Below are 10,409 nucleotides of genomic sequence, written 5' to 3'. Positions count from 1 at the left end.
GTCATATACTTGGAATCATACACTACATAGCCTTGTCACATTGGCTTGTTTACTTAATAATCGTCTTTTAAGGTTCCTCCATGTGTTTCCATGGCTTGATACCTCATTTCTTTTTATCATTGGGCGATGTCTCATTGTTTGGATGCACCACTGATTGACTGTTTGATACTTGAAGGAGATCTTGTTGAAAATTCTAACTCTTCCCAATTATGAATAAAGTGCTTCTAAACATCCTTATGTAGGTTTTGTGCGAACATAAGGTTTCAGCTCATTTGGAAAAATACCACGGAGCGTGATTGCTGTCTCTTACTCTGTGTAGTGACAGTGTATCTTATTCTGAAAGGAGGTTCCGGTCTTGCAGTGTGGATGTTCCAAATCCCATTTCCACCCGCGATGAACTAGGATTCCCTGTGGCTTTGCATCTTCATTGATATTTGCTGTTCTGAATATTTTGACTTTTACCCATTTCATAAGTGTTTAGTGCTGCCCACTGTTGTTTTCTTTGCAATTTCCTAATGACATTTGATGTGGAGCATGTTTCATATTGCTTATTTCCCATCTAGATCTCTCTCCTTCAGTGAGCTGTCTGCAGATCTTTTGCCCATTTTTTAATTGCATGTTTTTCCTCTTACTATTACAGTTGAAGAATTCTTTGCATATTTCAGATACCAATCATTTATCCAATAAATGTTTTACAGAGATTTCCTCGTACTCTGAATTGTGTTGATCTTGTCTTTACACCATCTTTTTCAGAGGAGGAGTTTTTCATTTGACTTAAAATTGTAAAATTTTTTGTTTTTTCTTTTGTGGACCTTGCTTCTTGGTATTCTATGTGAAAATTCATCAACAAACAGAAGGTCATCCAGATTTTCTTCTGTGTTCTCTTGTAGGAGCTTATTCCTTTGGCGATTTACGTTTAGATCTGTGATGTGTTTTGACTTAATTTTCGTGAAATGTGTGAGGCCTGTGTCTACATTTGTTTTGTGTGTATTTGCACGTGGATATCCATTAGTTCTCCTGTTTGTTTAAAATACTTGCTTTTTCATTTGAATCTCCTTTCCTTCTTTGTCAAAGATCAGTTGACTGTTCGTCTGAGTCTAGAAGGAAAGCAAAGTTGCTGTACTCTCTTATTAGTCCCAGGAGTCGTTTCTGTCATTGTGAGTTCTTCCAGTTGTTGCATAGAGACAGTCATATCATATGGAACAAACACCAAAAATTCTGCTACAGGATTTGTGAAGGTGTTCTTTCTTAAGAAGTGGAAGTTCTCCTCTATTACTGGTTTATCATAAATAGATGTTGCATTTTCTCAAATCTTATTTTATGTTCATTTCCCCTCCTTTCCTTTCTGATGTTAGTAATTTCTGTCGTCCCTCTTCCCTTTATCTTGAGTGCATATTTCTCAATTTTGTTGCTCTTGTGAAACAAGCAGCTTTTTTGTTTTCATATTCTCCATTGATTTCCCACAATGACATTCGTTTCCTTTCTTATTTTATTATTTCTTTTATTGTGCTTGCTTTGGGTTTAACTTGCTCTTCTTTTTATTCTTTGCTAAGGTACATGATTGCATTAGTGATTAGAGATCTTTGATTTTTCCAGTGTATTTGTTTGATGGCATGAATTTCCCCCTGGATACTGCTTTTGCTACATCCAAGAACCTTTGCTATGTTGTGTTTTCATGTTTTTAATTCAAAATAAATTTTCCTTTTTCTTGAGACTTCTACTTTCATACTATGTATTATTTAGAAGTGTATTTTTGAAGCACCACACATTCGGGGGTTTTCAACTATTGCTGGTACTGCCTTCTAGAGGAATGCCTAGGTGGTATGGGAGCCTATTTTGTATGATTTCTCTTCTTTCAAATTTGTTAAGGTGTGCTTTGTGTCCCAGGGTGTGGTTTGTTTTGGTGAATGTTCCGTGTGAACCTGAGAAGAATGTATGTTCTGCTATTCTGTGAAGTATTCCGCAGATTACAATGAAACCCAGCTGTTTTGCAGTGCTGTTCATTGCACGTCTGTCCTTCCTCACTTCCTGCCTACTGAAATGTCTAATTCCTGATGAGGGGGTGTTGACTTCTACAGCTGTGGTACTGGATCTGTCTATCTCTCCTGCATTCGGTAAGTTCCTCCCTGAGGTGTGTTGCCCCTCTGTTGTTAGGCAGCTACACATGCAGCATTGCTGTGCCTTCTCAGAGAATAGGCCCCTTTATCAGTACTTACTGCCCCTCTATCTCGGCATTTTCCTCAGTTTCAAATCTGCATTGTCTATGATGTCTATTCCTCTGGCAGCTTCCTTTGGATTCGTGTTGGCACGGTCTGTTCTTCTCCATCCCTTCACCCTCCATCTCCCTCTGACTTTATACTTAGGGTGGGTTTCTTGTAGACACCATACAGTGGTATTTTTTGAACTCTATTACTGTGTCTTTCAGTTGTAATGAGACCATTGATGATTAAGGAGGTTAATGATTCAGTTGGATTAATATTTACCAAAATGTTAGTTTTTGCTTTTTTATCCTTGTTTGTTTTTGTCTTCTACCTTTTTGCCACCTTCTCTGGTTAAAATTGAGCATTTCCTGTAACTCTTTTTTTCCCCTCTCTTAGCATATCAGTTACACATTTTTTACAAAACACATTTTGGTGGTTGCCCTTGAGTTTTCAGCGTACATTTACAACTAACCCACCCCTCTGCCAAGTAACACTGTGCCACTTCACTGTGTGTAAGTACCTCTTAACACACTGTCCCCAATTTTCCTTTCCCTGTGTCTTGTGACATTGCTGTCATTTATGTTTCTTGTCCATTAGCTTCTCATTCCCAAATTCATTCTTTGTGACAGTAGTTTAAGTAAAGTGTCATCTGTTGTATTAATTATAAGAAACATAAAGATATGTCCCCTCATCTTTTCTTCTTCTAATCCCCTACCTTTATCATTTACATTGTTTCTGATAAACTTTCCAACAATTTCATTCTAAGTATGTGTACTTGGGACAAGTTTCCTCAAATTTTGTCTCAGAAAGTCCTTATTTCTTCTTTGTAAGGAAGGATAATTTTGCTTGACCGAATTCTGGGAAAGTGAGTTTTATTTTCAACACTCTAATTCGTTCAGTCTCCTCTGCTCTTGTTGCGTCGTTTTTGAGAAGTCGTCCAATTTAATTCAAATCTTTGTTTCTTTCTGTTTAAGGCATGTTTCTTCTCTGGCACTTTTCAACACATTCTCTGTCTGTGATGTTTCTTCAGTTTCAGTGTGGTACCCTTGGGAGTGCACTTTTGTACTTTATCATGTTTAGTGTTCTGTGAGCTTCCTGGATGGACTGTGTGCTGGCTATCATTAATTTTAGAGTAATTTGGTGATTATTACTTGATGTTTTCTTCTGTCTCTCTCTTTTCCTTCAGGTGTTCCCACTGTCTTTTAAGCCTTCATTTACAGAGGCTTGTCCTAGGCTTCGTGGAAATTGTGTTCTGTCTTTTTTGTTATGTTTGCCCTTGCATTAGACTCTGGTGAAATAGTTTTTTTTTTTTTTTTTAGTACAGGCCTTATTAAGAACAGAATATGTGGGGCATATTTCAAACTGCCATCTTTTTCTTTTGTCTTTCCCAAGTTTGGTGACTCTGTTTGTCCTGGGACCTCAAGGCTCTCCTGGATCTAAGAAGGGTTGTTCATTTCAAGTTTGTTCATTTTCTCCTTGTGAGATCAAGAATGACAGCTTCTAAGCTCTTAGGCGCAGGATCAGAAGTCGGCAGGGCATCATCCAGAGTGGCTATTCAGGAAACACTTCCTCTTGACGTTGGACAAAGGAAATTTTATGTTCTTTGTGGGGAGACCACTGTTAAATCCTTCATGTATTTTATAATCATGGGCAAATTTGACATCAAACCATTGTGGACTTCAAGGAGCTCCCTTGTAATCTGCAGCTCTTTTGTTTTATTCCTAAAGATTGGCAGCTGAGCTAACAATAGTTGCCAATCCACCTGTGGGTTTTTTTCTGCTTTTTCTCCCCAGATACCCCAGTACATAGTCGTATATTGTAATTGTGAGTGCTTCTGGTTGTGCTATGTGGGATGTCGCCTCAGCATGGCCTAATGAGCAGTGCCATGTCTGCACCCAGGATCCTAACCAGCGAAACCCTGGGTTTCCAAAGTGGAGTGCAGGAACTTAACCACTCAGCCATGGGGCGGGCCCCAATCTGCAGGTCTTAACCTACTCCTCAAGGGAAGGAAAGCTCTGGTACATGGTTAGCATTTGACCAGAAAGAGCTCTTGTAGCACTTTATTATCTCACAATGTGTGCTAAAATTGCTGAGAAGTAGCTTTGAGGCCCATAAGTATAGTGATCTTATGGTCTAAGTTTTCATGCCTTCTTCTTTGTGCCTGAGCTCTCAGGTTATAATAATTCCAGCCCTATCAAATCTTCCAGAGTGAGAAAGGTTGAACTGAGTCTATGATGCATATTACACAATTGAAAAGCAGTGTTTTACCACGAGAATATTTACATTCAGGCAGCTGCATCTGCTTACCTGTAATGGCCTGGAGTAGTTTAGGACAATATGGGCAGCTGGGCTTGGTCAAAGTGTGATTTCACAGGTCTCCTGGACTCTCAGTTTGGTGATTGGATCAGATCAAAAAGCTTCCAGTTCTTCACTATGTTTTGTTTTCTTTTTTTTTTTTTTAGATGCAGATTAGCCCTGAGCTAACTACTGCCAGTCCTCCTCTTTTTACTGAGGAAGCCTGGCCCTGAGCTAACATCCCTGCCTATCTTCCTCTACTTTATATGTGGGATGCCTACCACAGCTGTGCGTGTCAAGTGGTGCCATGTCTGCAGCTGGGATCCGAACTGGTGCACCCCGGGCCACTGAGAAGCAGAACGTATGAACTTAACTGCTGCACCACTGGGCCGGCCCTGTTCCCTATATTTTTATTCACTGAAACATCCCATAGATTTCACCCTCTGCCTCATGGAGTGCTGTAACCTGTGGGTAATATGGAAGAAGATGAAAGAACTTTTCTTACAAAGAATCATTGGTCCACAAATGATATTTGTTTCATTTGTATAGCATTTGAGTCATTTCCCAACATGTTCTGGAACTTTTTCTTAGAGAGAAATCAGATGGAATGTGATCACAGTGAAAATGTGTATTTCCATGTGTTCACAATATTGTTAAATTGATGAGCATTGTGTACAGAAAAGAGGGAGCTTGTGATGATCACACATAGAATAAATGTTTGGAGATAATAGAATCCCATCTAACCTTCCTAGAATTGCAGTGTAGATCCCCAGTGCTGTCAGGCTCATGTATGCTACTCTACACATATTTGTGGTGTTTTAGGACTCAGTGACCGTTGAGGACCTGGCTGTGAACTTCACCCCAGAGGAGTGGGCTTTACTGGATCCTTCACAGAAGAAACTCTACAGAGATGTGATGTGGGAAACCTTCAGGCACCTGGCCTCAGTAGGTAAGAATGAGGACATTCCTTCACGTCATCAATGAAAGAACAAGTGGTTCTTGCCCATCATCAGTGTTCTAAGATGTAGATGTGGAAAGGGGAGGTTGTTAGTAAATAAAGTAGAAATGGCCATAGATTAGCATAGACTTAGAATCTAGAAATTTTTGTCTAATTTCTAATATTTGGAACAAACTCCTTGGGTCTGCATTTCAGGAGAAACATGGGAAGATTGTGATCTTGAAGATCAGTACAAAGACCAGGGGAGAAAAGTAAGGTGAGTCACACAATAGAAAGCTCTGTCTCATGTGAGAATCCTTGTATGTTAAGAAATTGTTTTAAAATAGAACCGTTGCTTCAAATTTAGCTATTCTTATAAAATTTTCACAAAATGTACTTTCTGAAATGTGATGTAGAGGTTCAATTTTTGCAAAATATTTCACTTATAAATACTATTAGTGAACCTTATCTATGAATATCGCTGTTTGGAAAATAACAAGGGTGAAGTCCTCTTTCAGAAACTTCAGTATATTTAATTTCAGAGAATTCACAGAAGGGAGAAAACATAAACATTTGCTATCAATCATAATAAACATAAGCACAAAATCATTAATAGAGAAATCATTAAAAATATGCTTCTCATTTTTACAGAAAGCATAGGGTAGGGAGACTCTGTGAAAGTGAAGAGGGTAGTCAGTGTGGAGAAAACGTCAGCCTTCTTCCAAATCTCAGTCTGAACAAGAAAACTACAGGAGGTAAACCATGGGGATGCAGTGCATGTGGAAGTGTCTTCACACATCAGTCATCCCTTACAACACACATCAGATGTCACACTGAACATCAAACATATGAGTATCAAAAATTTGGAGAGAAGCCATATAAATGTAAGAAATGTGGGAAAGCCTCCACTTATCTCACTTTACTTCAACCACATGAAAGAACTCATACTGGAGAGAAACCCTATGAATGTAAAAAGTGCAGTAGAGCATTTACTTCTTCCAGTCATCTTCCACTTCATGAAAGAATTCATACTGGAGACAAACCCTATGAATGTAAGAAGTGCAGTAAAGCATTCACTTCTTCTGGTCATCTTCGACTTCATGAAAGAATTCATACTGGAGACAAACCCTATGAATGTAAAACATGCAGTAAAGCATTCACTTATTCCCGTTATCTTCAAAGACATGAAAGAATTCATACTGGAGAGAAACCGTATGAATGTAAGAAATGCAGTAAAGCATTCACTTCTTCGGGTTCTCTTCACACGCATAAAAGAATTCATACTGGAGAGAAACCCTATGAATGTAAAACATGCAGTAAAGCATTCACTTATTCCCGTTATCTTCAAAGACATGAAAGAATTCATACTGGAGAGAAACCCTATGAATGTAAAACATGCAGTAAAGCATTCACTTCTTCTGGTTCTCTTCACATGCATAAAAGAATTCATACTGGAGAGAAACCCTATGAATGTAAGAAGTGCAGTAAAGCATTCACTTCTTCCCGTTATCTTCGACTTCATGAAAGAACTCATACTGGAGAGAAACCCTATGAATGTAAAAAATGCAGTAAAGCATTCACTTATTCCAGTTCTCTTCAAAGACATAAAAGAATTCATAGTGGAGAGAAACCCTATGAATGTAAGACGTGCAGTAAAGCGTTCGCTTGTTCCAGTTCTCTTTAAGTTCATGAAAGAACTCATACTGGAGAGAAACCCTATGAATGTAAGACGTGCAGTAAAGCATTCGCTCGTTCCAGTTCTCTTCAAGTTCATGAAAGAACTCATACTGGAGAGAAACCCTATGAATGTAAAACATGCAGTAAAGCATTTACTTCTTCCAGTTGTCTTCGACTTCATGAAAGAATTCATACTGGAGACAAACCCTATGAATGTAAGAAGTGCAGTAAAGCATTCACTTCTTCCAGTCATCTTCGACTTCATGAAAGAACTCATAGTGGAGAGAAACCCTATGAATGTAAAACATGCAGTAAAGCATTCACTTGTTCCCTGTATCTTCAAAGACATGAAAGAATTCATACTGGAGAGAAACCGTATGAATGTAAAACATGCAGTAAAGCATTCACTTCTCCCAGTCAGCTTCACATGCATAAAAGAATTCATACTGGAGAGAAACCCTATGAATGTAAAAAATGCAGTAAAGCATTCACTTCTTCCAGTTATCTTCACAGACATGAAAGAAGTCATACTGGAGAGAAACCCTTTGAATGTAAAAAATGCAGTAAAGCATTCATTTCTTCCAGTCATCTTCGATTTCATGAAAGAACTCATACTGGAGAGAAACCCTATGAATGTAAAACATGCAGTAAAGCATTCACTTCTTCCAGTTCTCTTCAAGTTCATGAAAGAATTCATACTGGAGAGAAACCCTACCAATGTAAAAGATGCATTAAAGCATTCGCTTGTTCCAGTTATCTTCGCATTCATGTAAGAACTCATACTGGAGAGAAACCCTTTGAATGTAAAAAATGCAGTAAAGCATTCGCTTGTTCCAGTTATCTTCGAGTCCATGAAAGAAGTCATACTGGAGAAAAACCCTTTGAATGTAAAATATGTGGTAAAGCCTTCATTTCTACCAGTTTTCTTTCAAGACATGAAAGAACGCACACAAGAGGGAAATCCTATGAATGTAAAATCTGCAGTAAAGCACTCTCTTCTTCCAATTCTCTTCAAAGACATGGAAGAACTCATACTGGAGAGAAACCCTTTGAATGTAAAATATGTTGTAAAACCTTCAGTTGTACCAGTTCTCTTTCAGTACATGAAAGAACTCATACAGGAGAGAAGCCCTATGAATGTAAAAACTGCAGTAAAGCATTCACTTGTTCCAGTTCTCTCCGAAAACATGAAAGAACTCACACTGGAGAGAAGCCCTATGAATGTAAAGAATGCAGTAAAGCCTTCACTGCTTCCAAATATCTTAGAGTGCATTTAGGAAGTCACACTGGAGAGAAAGCCTATGAATGTGAGGAACGTGAGAAAGGCTTTAGTTCTCATGCAAACTTTTGAGGATATGCACAAATGCACACTAGAGGTAAAAGCAGGTAGATAGAAACAATTTGGGACTTTTCTCACCCCAGTTCTTTCTTGAAGGCAGAAAGGACTCATTGGATAAAAATGTCTTCAATGTTGAGAGCTTGAGAAAGAGTTCAGTTGGCCTACACCCTTCTATGTGAAACTCCCACCAAAAAGAAATGTAAACGTAAGTCATATGAGAAAGCTTCATGGGAATTAATTTGTACATGAGGTTCTAGACAACGTTCAACAGTAAAGAGTCGCTATCGAAGTGGTAAATATGTTGTATTTGTCAAGCCTTTCTTAAAGTGCAACATTAGACTGTGGATTTCTATTACTTCAGAAATGAGTATTGAGGTGAGATGATTCTGCTAGTCATCCTTCATAAATAGTACATAAGATTTATAGGTAGTGCTTTTCCCTTAAATCAGTTAATTTTTTATGTTTTGGTTTTTTTGGTAATGTTTTAATTGTTTTGTGTGAAGGGGGTATTGAAACGTGACAGTTTGTATTTGTTGTGATTTTCTTACTGGCCTTGTATTTACGGTTCTTGCATGTGCCTCATCCATTGTACATATTGTACATGTTTCAGAGAAAGCTCCTTTCTGGGGGTGGTGGGTGGAGGAGCCTGTTTTTATTTTCTGTAGTGTTAAACAGTTGAGAAAAAATTTATGCATGGCACGTTTATCCAAGAGTATACTTCCTGTGAATTCTTAGTTTCCTATTTGTGCCTTTGCTGTTTGTCCTTCCTTCTGACTGTCATTTGGTGAATAGACTTTGAATTAAGTAGAGGCCTGTGGCAGGGCAACAAAATCTAGAGCTGGACACATCACCCCTGTACTGCATTATGTCAGTGAGGGTAATCTGAAGAGCTAGATCTTTAAGAATGTGTCCCCTTGATGGTTGCTTGTTGAAATTCCACAATGGCCTCACTTGCATGAGATTTGGAAAGCAGAAGCACACAAGGCCTTAGGCCGATTTTCGAGCCATCACCAAGGGAGGGAGACAGTTACATAGGAAATTCAAGGACACCATCTTCCATCCCTTTTGCTGGATTCTTTGCCCTTCTTGTCAAGAGTATCTTGGAAACCACCAAGAATTAGTTGATTTCTGTTTTGTTAAAGATGCATTTTCCACCAGTTTCACATCAAAGATCCATTCAAGGTAGGATCTTTCTGTAAGACCTCTTGTGTGCACCAGGAAGCCAATTCCAACCTTTGTGCTGGGAGCGTTCTCTGATTCCCCTTTTCTCTAGATGATAATTGAGTAAAGTCTAACGTGTATAGCAAACACCTTTGCTGCTCGTAGTGCTAGTGAGCACATTTTCCTGCTTCACCATGGCATCTACAAAGGGATGTAAAAAGAAGCACCTGTGAGTTTGTTTCTCTGCTGCCTTGTGCAGCAGCTGCCTTGACCCACTTCTTCCATGTGAGAACAATCACCTTTCTCATGTTGGGAAGACTGTGTGTGTTTCTTGTTACTTGCAGCTTGAACTTATTCCCCCAATGTGTTGTCAATGACCTTTGAGTGTATGTCAATAAAAGTGTGTCCATCTGTTTGGGAAATGAACACTTCTGTAGTTGTTTCATTGATATATTTTATCAACTGTTCCAGTGCATCCTATGTTAATATTATTGTGGATTTCATCTTTACAGACTATGTTAATATCCATTTTTGATTATGGATTTTCAGATATAGTTTGCAAGGTTCTTCATGTAATCATTATACATTTTGAGTCACTTTTATCATGTGCTCTCCAATTCAGGGATTTCTTCATCAGGCAATCTGTATTTCTTATTCTTTTACACTTACAACTTTTGTCATGAAAATAATTTCTCATTCATTTTTAACCCCAAAATTAACCACCATGTTTTTCTTCAGTGCCCTCTTCCAGTGACCTGCAGGATTGCACCTGCCGTCAGAGAGGGGTGTAAGGAATTCT

General features: G+C 38.5%; 1 pseudogene; it reads left to right on the top strand.

The window, feature by feature from the left end:
- Positions 1-10,036, top strand: part of LOC124225644 (zinc finger protein 721-like) — a 38,639-nt pseudogene extending 28,603 nt beyond the window's left edge.
- Positions 10,037-10,409: the final 373 nt, after the last annotated feature.

The sequence above is a fragment of the Equus quagga genome, chromosome 14, assembly GCF_021613505.1.
Source record: "Equus quagga isolate Etosha38 chromosome 14, UCLA_HA_Equagga_1.0, whole genome shotgun sequence".
Classification (NCBI taxonomy): Eukaryota; Metazoa; Chordata; class Mammalia; order Perissodactyla; family Equidae; genus Equus; species Equus quagga.
The sequence above is the reverse complement of the archived record's forward strand: the minus strand, read 5'-3'. Positions and strand labels throughout refer to the sequence as shown.